This window comes from Athene cunicularia (genome assembly GCF_003259725.1).
Source record: "Athene cunicularia isolate RWA chromosome 3 unlocalized genomic scaffold, athCun1 chr3_part1, whole genome shotgun sequence".
NCBI lineage: Eukaryota > Metazoa > Chordata > Aves > Strigiformes > Strigidae > Athene > Athene cunicularia.
In genome coordinates this window covers 101,569,067-101,584,322 of record NW_020799097.1, presented here as the reverse complement: position 1 = coordinate 101,584,322, position 15,256 = coordinate 101,569,067, and the positions used below count along the sequence as shown (strand labels likewise).

At 37.4% G+C, this 15,256-nt stretch overlaps 1 protein-coding gene across 1 annotated transcript in view; it reads right to left on the bottom strand.

Annotated features, from left to right (window-relative positions):
* The window catches only part of KCNK2 (potassium two pore domain channel subfamily K member 2), a 126,486-nt gene extending 111,589 nt beyond the window's left edge, over window positions 1-14,897 (bottom strand). The window contains exon 1 of the mRNA XM_026846109.1: window positions 14,613-14,897. The gene's annotated coding sequence lies outside the window, so the exon portion shown is untranslated. The remainder of the gene's footprint in view (window positions 1-14,612) is intronic.
* Between the last annotated feature and the right edge of the window lie 359 nt (window positions 14,898-15,256).

The following is a 15,256-nucleotide window of genomic DNA, read 5'->3' as shown; positions in this document are numbered from 1 at the left end:
TATGCCTATTTCATCATAACACCATTTACTGTCACACCTTGATTGTTTTTTAAATGTATAATTTTGTTTTCTTGCTGTCAGTAGCTAAATGTGTTCACTGAAAAGAGTGGGATCTGGACGGAAGGTACATAGAAACACTAAAAAAAAAAAAATAAGGAAAGATTACTCAGCTTTTAGAAATAACATGTATTGAGTGTTGCTCCTTGGCTTTTACTGATGTCTAATGGGAAATGAAAGACATGAGGCATGTTAACTTGAACCTATAATGTTATGGAGGTCTAACAGAACCAGAAAAAGTAAGCCCAAAATACAAAGATCATACAATGGTCATCATCAGGATGGTCATTTAGTCCAGATATAGGACTGCTATAGAACAGCTGCTCCAGCAAAGACTTTCTAAATTAACAGATGACCTTTCCCATCACTAAGTCACAGCATTTTCCACCAAGTTTCTATTGCATCTAAGCAGTCATGTTTTTAGAAAGGGGGAATGAATCATCTGTTATTATTTTACTCCAGGTCATCCAAACTAGGAATCTTAATCTGACCTCATTAATGTAAAGAAGTTATATTTCAACCAGATCAACCCGAAGTTTTTGAAAAAAAAAAAAACCAATATAAAAGAGTTTGAATAAGCATTCATGCAAATATATGCAATGCAACTATATCAGTCATTCTTGCATTCTCTTTCTTTAAACTGACAAGAGACATTTCATAGAGCTGAACATGGAAAACACATTTCAAAACTGCATTCACAAGTCCGAATTTTACATTCTCACATGCAGGAATAGGGATCTAATCTGAAACCATGTTCTTTTCCAAGTCCATGGGAGCAGTGCCATTCAGTTCAGCCTTCATTTCACTTCCAGAGACTGAAACATCAGGACTGAATTTTGCATGTTTGCCCTTGCACAGCCTTTTTGATTTGTTTCTGTTTAAGGAGAAACCTTTGCAGAACTGAAAGCCTGCTCATGTTATCGGAACCATCATCCTGAAGGGAGACGAGTACAGCTTTGAAAGGATTCAGGTAGTATCTGGATAAATACATGAGGGAGCTGAAACCTGAAGATGGATTTCACAAGCTGAAAGAGAATAGATCAAATTGAATTATTCATCCAGCTCCAAACATTGATTAAATCCATAGCTGGTGGCTGAGGGCTCAAGCCAACACAGATTTACAACTGAATAAAATTTAGTACCAGAAATAGTTCCATCAGTAGTGTTTGCAGACCAGGCTGCAATTTCCCCTTCTCTCATTTTTGAGATACACTCAGTTAATATCTTATTATCTTGCTTATGGAAAGGAGGGGGAGAAGAGGACTTATATTTTCCTAACCTGCAGTTCAAGGACAATAGATGCCTCTTTGCTTTTACAAAAGAAAATTTTCTATAAAATTTTATTTAATTTTTTGTAATAACAGAAGTATAGAAATTCAGGAAATATTTGGAGCTATGTTTTTAAGATTAACTATGTTTTTAAAATTAACAGTCAATGAATATGGATGGTTTGTTTAAATTCTTGAAGCAGTGATAGGAGAACAGAGAAGTTAATTTCTGTCTTTAAGTTGGCCACATCTGAATAGTTGCTATTTGCAACTGTGAAGTATTAGGTTGTGGCCATTGTAGGAAACAAGACATCTGACTTGATCAGTCAATACTCTAATGTGATTCAGAAAGTCATATGTCCCTATCTCCTCTAAAACTCACAGAAATAGAAATGTTATACAAGTAGGCTTGATAAAATCAGGCTACTTTCATGGTCTATTTCTAATGCACAAGGCAGACTGGTGCACCAATCATAATAAACTCAATCATATCAAATGGTTCTTGAAAGATACAGCTTGTTTATGTTCTGCCTATTGAGAGTTTTGTTAAGAGAAGGCAGGTACTGATGAAATGTCATGGCATTGCAGGCTCCCTTTTTTCTGATTACTATTTCTTCTGAAGTCTAAGTCTGTCAAACTGGAGGAGTAAGAGGCAGCAGAATGCCCTGCAAAGTGCTATGATTTCTGTACCAGCAGAGTGTATGCATATATGTAATTTGTACTGAAATTACATTTGGCGTGCCACACACTTTCCTGTGTTGTTAAGGGCACAAAAATAAACCGAGAGGCACATTTGTTTTGCTTTATTCAACACAGAAAACAGAAATGTCAGACTTGACTTGTGCATAAAGCATTCCAAAGGATAAGATTCTCTATGTTGGTTCTCCTCCTATTTCAATTTGGTTTTCTATTGGCAGAATTGTATTTGCTCGATTGGAATCACTCTTGATTTACTCAAGAGTGAGAACAAAAGAATCTGATTCCCCTGTTCCAAATCAGCATTGTTGTGATACTCCCAATTCTTTCAACACTTTTATGATTTTCAAAAAATACCCTGGTCTTCCAAAACCTGGTCTTCTTTAATCTATTTTATCTTGGTCAAGTTCCAAGCTTCATGTAATTTGTGTTGCTAGTATTACCTCATTTCAAAATAAGGCTTTGTACATTTTTTCAGCTCATAACCCTCCTTAATATAATCGCTATAATTGTAGTTCAGCAAGAGCACTTGAATGGTTGAGAAAAATATCTTATTAAATCTATGATAAAGTAGGGGCTGAGCAATTATATGCTGGAAGGGGAAAAATCACCAGCAACTGCACATTACAAAGGTTGCAAAGTGCCTTGATGAGCTGACTGTGGCTCTCTGATGAGCAGCAGTAGATATGCATAAAAGTGTGGGTGCATCGAGCATGTCTCTGCTTTCAGTGAAGTCAGAGAAAAGGAAAAACAAAGTGCTTTACAGAAACTCATTCTCTTGCATGGACTGATAAGCATTCAAAATAAATAATATACATTAAACATAAGTAAGTGGAATGCAGAGAGTATATGTCCTCAGCATATTAATCCAAATTAATCTCCTGTGCTATTTCTGTGGAGCTATTTAAAACAGGACAAATGTGGCTCACTATTGACTTGTGTTCTGATCTGAACCAAATCAGCGACAATAGTTGCGTGAAAACCTAGGACTGAGATCCAGTCACTTAATCACTTGTAAAGAAGTGCTACAGTTTCAGGTGAAAGGGTATCCAGTCACCTTGTCAGAGTGAGCAGGGAGATTACCACAAGTAGCAGAAAACATGCAGATCCAATGGCAGAAGACACCAACAGTGACATACACTCCCGCCACAACTGTACAGTCTTTGCAGAGGCAAGTACCCCACCTATTTCCTAGACTCTGTGGGACAACCAGATGTCAACCTCATACAACTTCAGCCACCACAAATGTGGAAAAAACTTAATTAGAAGAATTCACCATGAGAGCTCTGAGAATCTGCAAAACACAAGAATCTTGTAAAACACTTCTCTCTGTAGTATCTGTATACTCCAGTGCCCACCCTGCAAAATAGTCCCAAAAAGCATGCCCTAGAAATGGCATTCGTATCTGCAGTTGCTAGTAGAGTACCATAAGTCTTTGCAACTGGTGTTTTTTTAAGGGCTACATGGCAAATATGACTCCAAACTTTGACCAGTATAAGAGGGAGATGTGAAAAACAGCATAGGAGAACAAGTTTTTAAAGTTTAGGGAAATAAAATGTTATAGAATTTTGGAGGGCGAAGGGATATTGTTTATTTTTTGTTTTGGAAATGAGAAAAATCAGATGATGAAGAATTGATATTTGAACTCTTCTGTGTTGAACTTTCTTTAAACATCATACCACTGATTTCTTACCTGCATTCTGCATTCATAGAAATCCCATGCCAATGTTATTCATCTGTAGCAGGCTACATTTTACCCACTGCTATAGCAACAAGTCCCACAATTCTCTCTCCTCGGATAAGTCCTAGAAGGAACTGTAATTTTCAGCAACACACAGTTGTTTTCTATAGTTACAATTTACGGGTCATGACTAATTACATGCTGCAACAATGGCAAAACTCCACTGACTGGAAAACAAGGTACCAATACTGAGTTCCCTGGAGAAAAATCCACGTTTAAGTTGGCAAAGAAATAACCAAGTCTAATGTCTGTAGCTAAGGCAATACTATACCTTGCTACTCTATCACACAGAAATTCCTACTAAAGCACTCCTATAGCTTAAAACTTAAACTCTGTGGTGACTCAAGGAAATGGAGGAAAAAAATTTCACACCTGTTACATATCAGCAATGGAAGAACCATTCCTACCATGTTTTTTGATCAATGTCTTTCTACTACTGTGTCCTTCTGAAATGATAAATAAATCCCTGTGAAAAAAAAAAAAAAAAACCACATCGCATACTGGTTCTTTTAGATTTTACTACTTGCAAAGTTGTATATCAGATTCATTTATTTTTAGCACAAGTTGTTTCAGTGTTTAACTGTGATCTGACCCAGATATCACAAAACCTAAAAGTAGCTGCTTTTATCAGTGCATGGTCATGAAGGAGCATCACACCAAACTAAAATTAACATGCTTTCAGTTCCATCCTGCCTTAAAACTCAAGAGCCCAAGTAACTTCTAGATCATCACAATTGAGTGGACAGCTCTCACTCTATTGCACTCTCCACTCATTGTTTCCCTCCATATGACTTTGCAGATGTTCCCACAGAAATTTATCCTAAAAAAAAGTCAATTATCATCTAGGAACTTATATCTAGAACATGGCCCTTTTGTGCATGGATACAGTTCAAGGAGGATATCAGCATGCTGTAGTGCAGTCATGTAATCAAAGTAGCTCTTTCATTTGCAATGAGATGAAAGGTATCTCAGCTTTGGCATTTAGAAATGTGGATACTGAATAAAATTCTAGAATACTCTGACAACAGCTGCTTTAAACAGAAGTTACCAGATGGTAATATTTGTGTGGGTACCACGTCATCTGGCAAGGAACAAGCTAATGATGCACAAAATGCTTTGATGCACAGCCTTCAAGCAGTAAAGTTAAAGTGATATAAGGCTTCATACAAGGACTCAGCTATGCTGCTTTGCAACTATGTGTGATACAAAAAATTTTTACCATTACAAGTGTACAGGTAAGGAGACACAAAGTTATTTGACACATAAGTAGTTTTGGGATTAAAATGAGTATCATCCTTCAAAATGACTACTATTTGGGAACTTCTGTGTAAATTTGCAGAAAACTATAAATCATATTTTAAATGTATTGCAGTTGGGGTGTTTGAAATATAAAAATCCAGCAGTCATACAGAGATTACAACACAGGCCTCTTTCAGTCATATTTTGGAAATGGAACACAATGACAGCCTAAAACCCAACCCCTAAAACCCCTAAAAATCCAACTAAGCCTGTCAAGTTTAAGGAAAACCACTGGAAAACTCAGGAAATACTATTCATATGCGTATATCATCAACACAAACAAGACTAGAGCTGTTCCCTACAAAGAACAATGTTGTATTTCAAGGCAGCTAATTTCAGAGCTATCTGCTACACGGATATGCATAAAAGACTCTGATTAAAATCCTTTGATATGAATGATATGATCAATAACAGAAAACTCACAGAAACAGTAAGAGGATTTCTTCCACTAGTCTTGCAAGGATGTGTAAAGACTCCAAAGGCTCAAAGCATCATCACTATCCTAGTTTTTTGTTTACTGAAGAAATCCACAGAGCATTGTTCATGCAGTAGTAAAAGTAGCAGTATCTATTAAACTGTGTGCTATTTCAAGAATTATGTGGTTGTAGCCTGCATTTCCACTCTTACTCTAGAGTTTACACACTGTATTTGTAACCAACCTGGCCATGCAAAATGAAAAACTAAAAATAGACCTTCACATACACTTTGATTTCACTTTTTCATTTGACCCTTAAGCACTTGCACTACAAAAATAGGAACCTATTTAAAGCATATACTTTTATAGATCAGGGCTCAGTTGGAATCTCCCTGAAAATCATGCTGAACAGGTACCCTGCTGATTTAAAATGCAGTGTTGAGACCTTTAAAATTATTTTGTGTTCTTTGATAAGTGATTAGTTCAACATTTTTGTGTGCTGAGAAGCTCACTGAATTTGTTGTGGGGTTTTTGTTTGTTTTACTGGGAAGTAAGTGTGACAGGCATGCTTTGAATTAAATACTCTATTTCTTATAAAATGTATTTTTCATAAAGTAAGAGAAGTCTGCTGACAACAGATAACCAAATCTTGACCAAGGTCAGATAAATTGTGTTCATGAAAATATACCTCTATAAAGCACAAAATATTTCTCATTGGTATTATTACTTCTCTTAGGAGAGTTCCTTAAGTACACATATGCTAAACAATCAACTGTTTAAAATAAGCTAGAGCAAAATTCAGTCTAGATGGTCTAAGTCAGTTACTGGTCTGTGACTCTGTTGATCATCCTTTGTTCCTCTATCTTGCTATTTAGGACTTCTCAGAAAGAAATTAGAGTTATAATTGTTGTCCCTAGAAATTTAAGACAGAATAATCATATCAAATCATATAAACTTATTTATGTATTTTTTTATTTGTTCTGTTGGATCATTTCTCCAGGACAACTATTATATTCAATATCCTCAGTATATTAGCATCCTGCAGTAATGTATTTAAGTTGGGCATGTTTATTATATTTATTAACCAAAGGACAAAAATAACAGAATGAGATGTAATAGAACACATACATCTTGTGTGTAGTTAGCAAGCAATATATTTAATTGTTTCTCCTTCATGTTTATTGATTTAAATAAAAGTCAACAACAGATTCTAAATTCACTGCAATTTACTTAGTACAGACCAAACTCTGTTCCAGGGGTCTGAGCAAGTCTGAACTTTAAGTACTACTGTAGCCCTAGGAATTTCTGCAGCAACAGTGAGGAATTCACACTGGAATGCATCTGCATGTCTGTACTGGGGAAGAGGCAAGTGTCCTACACAGCCCTGTGTCCATCAGCAGGAATGTGGTCTCATAATGTCCTGCCTACCTGTTGTATGTGACACTGACACATGCCACATACTCCATTTTCCTAACACCTGAAGTGTGAGAGCAGCTCTTGCACAAGAGTGAAAAGCCAGAGTGCAACTATGCTATCTGGAATGAGCCAGGGGACTAGACAAAACTAAGTGAGAGCTACAACTCACCCAGAGTACCAATGGCAGAAGGCCAGGAGTTCGGTATCAGCAGAACAAGTGAGGTAACCATCACTGTCAACCACTCCAGATGTGAAACTATCAGGTCAACGATGTGAAAGAGTGCCGTAAGGCAGAGCCTATTCCCATACACAGAGAGGAAAGGGTGCAGCTCCCAAAAACTTCCACATCCACCCAGACTAAAAGTCCAGCCAGGTCAGTACCTATCTTTGATAAAGGACACAAGTATGCACATAGAATGGAGTACAAGAACGGGGTAAGCAAAAATCACCTCTCTTGGCAGATCCTCACAGATCTATCACAATACGGTTACCTGGTTTTAAATGGATGAGTTGTCACTGTTTTACCCTGATTTACTCCATCAGCACTTCCACTTTCCCCAGAGATGGGTTTAAGCCACAAATTTCACATGCAGCTCTAAATTCCCCTGAATTTTCAGATGAAGAGATATGCAAGGAAACTTAAATTTATTTTCCTGTAGCTGGGAAATTACAATAGTTCTGTCCAAACACAGTAAGCGAGCACACGTTTTATTCTCCTAAACCATGCACAATTAAGCTGTTCCTATGCCATTTATTTGTCATGATTTCACTTTGACTACATCCACATACTGAAATATTCAGCTGACACAACTGGCTTTGTTTTTAAGTAGTGGATGAAGAGTGAAGTAGAGAAAATGTGCATCTGACACAATGCTGGAATTTAGATACATGGTAAAATACCTAAAATGATAAAGGATGTCAGGGCCTAAGCAGCTTTTGTGTCTCCTGAACTATCATAGGACTTTTTTAAATGTTACATGGAACTAGGGTTGGAGACAACACAAAAAGTAATTTAGATCAGGCATTGCAGTCTTCAAATGTAGATGAAAATTGTAGAAACTCTGGAGGTCATCCTACCATCATTATAACAAATTGAAAAACTGTTGGAAGACAGGGGAAGCAGGAGCCAGCTATCTGAAAAGTTATTAAATACTGAGCCCTATTTAAAAGTATGACATTTCTTTGATATTCAAACTTCAAAGCGATTTGTCATACCTTATCTCGTTAACCTTCATGATATAAGCATTGTTTCCACATTTTGAAAACTAGGTAACTAGGGGTGATATAGTGATTCTCTAGAAAAAGTGGGGTAACTATGCCTCAGGAGCTACCTCATTCTTTCTGGCTCTGAGTAAATGTCAGTATCAGGATGTAAAACCAGAATTTCTTGGCTCTTCTTCTCAGGACAATATCCAAAATGCTATCTCACTTTCTATGCTGCATGAAAGCAGAATTAAAATAACACCAGTATCTTCCACCTTGTACTACATATATCCCTTAATTTTAAAAATATTTCATATAACTCTATCGAAGCTCAAAGAAAAAGCACCTATGACCTGAATCAGAAAGTACCGAGTATTCCCCAAGGTCACACCCTTGCTAGCTTTATTACACCTGAGCTATGCCACCTGCTAAAATAGTTATCTTATAGGCTGACTTCTGGAGAAACTCCTGCATTTACAGATGTTAGCATGCAACAATATCAAAGTCATATAAGGCTTGCCAACCTTTTGATCATCTCTTTACACCCTCTGGGCAGACAACAAGCACAATTAACGCAACTCAGTGCCTTAAGTCAAAACTGTTGAGATCCAAGAATTTCATATTTTTGTAACAGCAAATCCATCTTTAATCCACAGCATTGAAACATAAATTGAACATAGAGTAGGCATAATGCATTAGCAAATATCCTAGATTAACATTTCAATTACTTTTACTACCTTAATAACAAAGAAAAATTAATAAAATAACTGCAGGATTAAGCAGTTACTGTCTAATGTTTCCAGTCTTATTATGATTTGTTCAAACTCATTACAGGTAGTTACATATCCCAGTTCTCAGACAAGGAAAATGCAACCCATTTTTGTTCAAAAATAACATATTATAACAGGAAGCTCTCCTAGTAACGCACAGGTGCTATCAAAACCAGCAGCTAGATAGAACAGAGGCAGTGTCCTCATTAAAGGCATTTAGCAAATGTGATTTTCATGTCAATCTGGACCTGCCATTTTGAAATGACCCCTCCTGACCCTCTGCAAGAATGGGCAGATGGTGTTAGATGTTTCCTAGTATTTTTGACACAAATGTCTTCAACTAAACATAACTTTTTCTGTTTATAGTAATGTAACAAAATATTTCTTTTAATAGACTAATATAAAAATTATTTTTCATTTCTTTTATAAAGATGCTCACAGGGTTTTTCATTTTGCTTATCTCTGTTATCCAATACAAACTGAACTTCAGCATGAAGCTACTATGACCAATTAAGTTAATGACAACAGCCTCCTTTAAATTACTTGTTTCCCATTCTATTTCCACCAGTAAATTGTATTAAAACATGCCTTTTGAGTTGGAGTATTCCATGTCTTTTTAAAAGCTTTTGACTCTATCAATTTTATCCACTTCCAGATCCCTTTGTAGTTTCCTGTGTAGGTAAGCAGGGTTTAGCACAAATGAGAGCCCAACTCCAAATATAGACAGTTGTGTTTAGCACCGTGCTTGTTACCACATTAATTTCCTGCATTCCTGTTCCAACATGAATGTCATTTCCCAGTGCAAAGAAGCCTCAGCTGTAGACAGTTTACAGAGATCAGCCTCAGGCCACTAATACTCTGGAACAGAAATGTTATTCTTTCCTTGGAGACCCATGCCATCTCTGGAATGAAGGCTGATTTGTCAGCATACAAATAAGGATGCTAAGTGTACTTTTTGGAGCAGGGATTCCTGAAATTTTCCCAGGGATGGGAAAGATTATTCTTTCTGAGGTATCAGTACTGGAATTACATATTTTCACAAGCAAGGAAATTACTTAGGAAGTGATCAATTCTTCTATTTCCCACTACCACCTAGCAGTGCCAGACCCTTTCCCTTGCTCTTGGCACGCTGATCACTCTCTTTATCCCCCTATTTAAAATTGTGAGTGAGGAAAGAATGTTTTATCGCTGCTGGGGAAAAGTGGTGGCACAGGAGATAGGGAAGGAATCACACAAAGCAAGGAAAAAGTTGTATGGGTATGTTTGGTTTTTGTTCCCTACCTATGCAGTAGTCCATAAAGATTCATTCCACAGCAGCATCCCCTAGCACATATTGCCTCATGTAGAGTTAAATCATTTTTTAATTTGGAAACTTAACAATCAGCAAGAACGCTAGCTGGCAGTACACAGCAGCTCCTTCATCCAAGGAAAGATTCACATCTCCAAGAAGAACATATTCCTTCTGTTGTCAGCGAGCCATTTTCTACTTTGTGCCAAAGAGTCTGCATAAGGTCTGTCAGTCAAGACAAAACACATAGATTCAAAAACATAGTGTACACTTGGCCATGCCATTCTCCAGTCAGCTACAGAACTGAGGGAAAAACATATAGCATCTGTGGAAAATACAGGAGAAAAGGTGATCTCCAGCTCACAAGGGTATGAGAACAGATAGGAGAGATGTATCGCTTCTGCTATTCTGAACACATCTCACCCCCACACCCACATTCACACACATCCATACAAACCAGTGCTGAAACCCACCATGCAACATGCTGCATTGCATCCTTTGACGACTACCCATCCTCAATGTACAGCATCACATGTGGGACTGTCCCTCTCTCACACTGCCATTGTTACAGTTCTGGCCTTTCCTAAACTCTCCTGCTTTTCTCAGTCCCTCTACAGATATCATTGTATCATTACAATTGTCCTAGGGCAGCCATTCTTACCTTCACACCTTGCACCAGAGTCTTCACCAGCAGCAGCTGACATAGCTCATGTGACTCATGATCATAAGCCATGTATATCATATGTAGCGTTGGTTTGGTTGGGAAGAAGCTTTACTTGGAAACAGAAGAGTGAAGAGACAAAGATGGATGTACCATTCATCTCTCAGATATGTCTGGAGGTACATGTTGCTGCAACAAATTTACAAGTAAACCAACTTTTTTTTTTCTTTTTTTTTTTTCCCCCAATTTGTTTTCAGTGCTCAGGGTTATTTTTGGCCAAGAATGTTATTCTTTGAGTGTCTGAGCTCCTCTGGAGGCTTCTTCTTCCTGTGAACCATGGACTGGTTCACTGAGCAGCCTCCAAGTCCTGTGTGGTAAGCTATCAATTCCAAGAAGAATGAGTCAAGTGTTTGCCCACATGAAATTCATTCCCTGTTATTTTAGGAAGAGGCAGAGAGGCTCATAACTCATTCTCATCACTGCTGGGAAGCAATCACCAGGTCTCTTGCACAATGCATTGAACAGGGCTTTCATAGTGATTTAGGCAACATAATGTTACAGCCAAGGTAGCACATGACATGGCAATGACATGGAATGTGCCCTGTAATATTACATACAAATTAAATATTTCAGTGGATATCCCTGCACTTCAACAGGGATCATCCATCTGCATCCAGGTTGAGATTTGTTGAAAATATTATAAAACAGATTCTGCTAATGATTTTTTTAAAACTTGTTAATGAAATAATTGCATTACTAACAGCAACAATAATAATTGGAATTGCTGTCAATACCATGAATTAAATCCCATAGATGTCCATCAGAATATATGGTGGTCACTTTTCCTTTGAATGTGAAGGGCTTGGAATCCCGGGGTCATGTGTTTCATTTTGGAAAGGTGAAGCTCAATCTGCAAACCCATATTTGATTTTGCCTTTGTCTAAAAAAGACTGAATCTATGTTAATCCTTCCTTTAGCTGAGCAGATGCTATCTTCTGTGATGAACACACAAAAGCGATACTCAGCAGAGTCTCAGGTGTAGATGTTAAATCACAGAATCATAGAATGGTTTGAGTTGGAAGGGATCTTGAAAATCATCTAGTTCCAACCTCCACTCCAAGCCCAAACTGACACAGGGCCTATAGATAATCTCCTTTATCAGACTGCAAATTTGTATCTTGAGTACCACCGCAGAGACTAAATTACTGCAGTGCTCCATATGGCTGGTGGATGGGTTCATCCAGGCTGAGGTACTTTATAACTGTAATGTCTAATTACCTTCATGACTTCAAAACCTCTAAAATCCACCAGCCCTGCTTGCAAAGTCCATATCATGAGCAAAGGTCCTGATGGTATACTCCCAAACATGGCTTAGAGAACAGACTTCTTGCATCAGCTCCCAGATCCTGCATTCTCTTACAGGGTTGCATTCAGTCATGTCGTTTCTCATGAAGGATCAAGCGACAACGTCTGCTCTACAGACACATGACAAAACAGTAAATAGCACAGAATACAATGCAAATGGTCACTGTAGCTGAAATTGAGGTTAAATTTATTTCTAAAGCTTCTCTGTCAACAAGCTATTTAAGGCTCGCATCTATATTTTGGTCCTTCCTGCTGGTTTGAGTTTCTGGATCATTACTGCAAATTAATGATAAAGATATCAGTAAGATGGACTTCCTTCCAGTGGTTGGAAACACATTATTTAGAAACACGTTCCAGTTTATTGCAGCCAGAAATTAAAGGTTTCCAAAAATCAAATCAGGCTATTTATATATTAGATGAGAAACACAAAGGACAGATTTTACTTTTAAAATTTCAGCAACAACAAGAGTAACTTACAACTGTGCCATTAAGATGTAGTCTGGAGATAAATGAACAGATATATGTACATTTGTAAATACCTATCAGTTTAACTTGGTTTTGAGTGAGAATGCAGATTCTGTATGTGACGTATAAAAAAGAAGATGATGGAAACAATCACAGCAGGATCTTAATTCTGCAATCTTCATATTATGCTTGAACTTGCAAGATGCACAATCTCCACTGATGTTCACAGGGTAGTATAAGCACTGGCAGTTAATATGTTCTCTAAAGAGGTAAAACTTGTGCTTTAGAGAGCCCCTTAAAAGAATAGTCTCCTCCCCAAGTGATAGTTGTATCACCTAATAGTTTGAATCTCACATTGACTCAAATGTGATCCCTTGCTAATGAGACCACTTAACAATGTAAGAGGTATGTTGGTTAAACTCATGTGACTTCAGCTTCCTGGAAAGAAAATTTAGAATAGTGAAGCCACAGAAAACTGCAGAGAAAACTCCAAACACATTATGGTACACCCAGTTTACAACAATATCAACTGAAAGACACACAGAGGGAAAGCAAGCAGACAACCCAAAGAATAACATGAATTCTTACTAAAATCCCACAGATATAATAGAATTGCCAAAGGTTGGGAATATTCGGTTATTTCTGATATTTATACTTCTGAAGCTTCCAAGAAGCTTTTGCAGCACAACTACATTTGAAGTCTTAGTCTTCATGTTTTGCTTTTACTCCAGCATTGTCTGCCATAGTTGAACTAGCCCTATATACCAAGATGGTGACTACAAAATTCAGTAAGACAGATAGAGAAGCTCTTTAGACCTCTTTAGATCTCTTTCCTTTCAGTGATTCATCAAGAGGGAGACTGTCATAGCTTGGTTTAGGTTTTAAAATGGAATAGCATCTCACTTTTGCCTCCCTTACCAATTCTTTTGGATGTACCATTTGCAAGTAAGAAAAAATTCCCTGGTGTTGATCAACTTGTGAGAGAGAAGGGGCGGGGGGGGGGAGAGAGGAGAGAAAGAGGAAGGGGGGGGAGAGAGAAAGAGAAAGAAAGGGCAAGCTAGTTAATGTTTTTCTTTTGGCTTGTTTTTATGAGTCACTCCACTAAGTATTTGCATTAGCAGGTCTCCTGCTGCTGCTAGATCATTCAACTGTTTGTTTAGTTGCTGTGCCTCTTGAAAAGTCCAACAACACTGAATTTTTATACATCTTCCTTGTATTTTACTAATGAATTAAATCTTTAAAAACCAAATAAGTTCCCATCACTGTGGTCCCTATAGCAGTAGCAGTTCCCCCAAACTCAGTGCTATTACTCAAATAAAGGTTACAGAACCAGACTGATATTTATTGTTCCTTCTTCATATGTTGTCTTCTGACCAAGCTGTATCAGAAAAATGGAAAATGACAATATAACTGGAATGTCGCAACAATAAAGTTTAAAGTTCAGTTTTTTATTCCCACTTGTGAACTGAAATAAAAAAGTTGCTTAATCTTGAACAACATTTACAACCCCAAACACTGATTATAACTTTGATCAAATCACTTCGAATTTCTCTCTTCAGGTATGAGAGTCATGTTGGTCAGAAACATATCAAATCAGAAGATACATATGCACTAAGACTAACATTGCCTTATTCCTGCAGAATAGGGTCTTCAAAAAAATCTTGCTACTGAGTTAAACAAGAGCAGGGCTGTAAACAAAATTCTATCACGGCCAGGATGAAAACAAACTGCTAAGTCTGAGGAAAGCAAGGGAAGAAAGGACAGCAGACAGCTTTTTCTGGTTTTATGAGAATAACCAGCAATTTTCTGTTTGACCTCCTTTATCTCTTGCTTATTCTTCAACATTCTGAATTTAACAGTTTGCTTTCCTCAAACCATTTTTTTCCCTTTTCAAGAGTACCAGCATATGTTAATTAAATACAAGTTAGAAACCTGCCCATTAAAGGCAATAAAAGCATCAGAACTTACCTGTTCAGAGAGAAGGATGGTTCAGACAAGAGATCCACTCTGTGTGAGAGATTGGGTCCCAAGGGGAGCATTTGTAAAGGAAGCTCTTCAAAATAGCTTTAAATCTTCTGCATAAGGTGTTTGTTTTGGTTTTCCTTCTCTTCAATCAAAACAATGACTGATAGGAGAAAAGTGGGTGTTTAAAGGATGTAAAAGCCTTGTCTTGGTTCTAAAAGAATCTTCACATTAAGAGCAACTTTTCTTGACTGCAGGCTTATGATCTGCGCAACTTTCTCTTAAGCACAGTTCAACCTCAAATAGCGACTGTGTATAAATGGTATCTTCTTACTTATTACATCTGTTCCCTGTGTGAATTCGGAGATGTGTGTGCTGACTTCAGTAACAAAAATACTTTTTTTTAAGTTACTTGTTATTCTTGCTACACGAACAAAACTGAGGGAGTATGAGCTATAGCTCTTGTCTATCATCAACAGAACTATGGGTTAATTAAAGGACTAGTCAGTTATTTGTATGCAAATTAACTGCCTAGATGAAGTTTAAAGCATAGCTTGCCCTTCAGAACATTTGTCACCTGCTAGAAGGCAGGAAGTTAAAAGATAAAACTGTTTAGTTGCCTAATTTAATCTGAAGACTTTTAGGGAAAG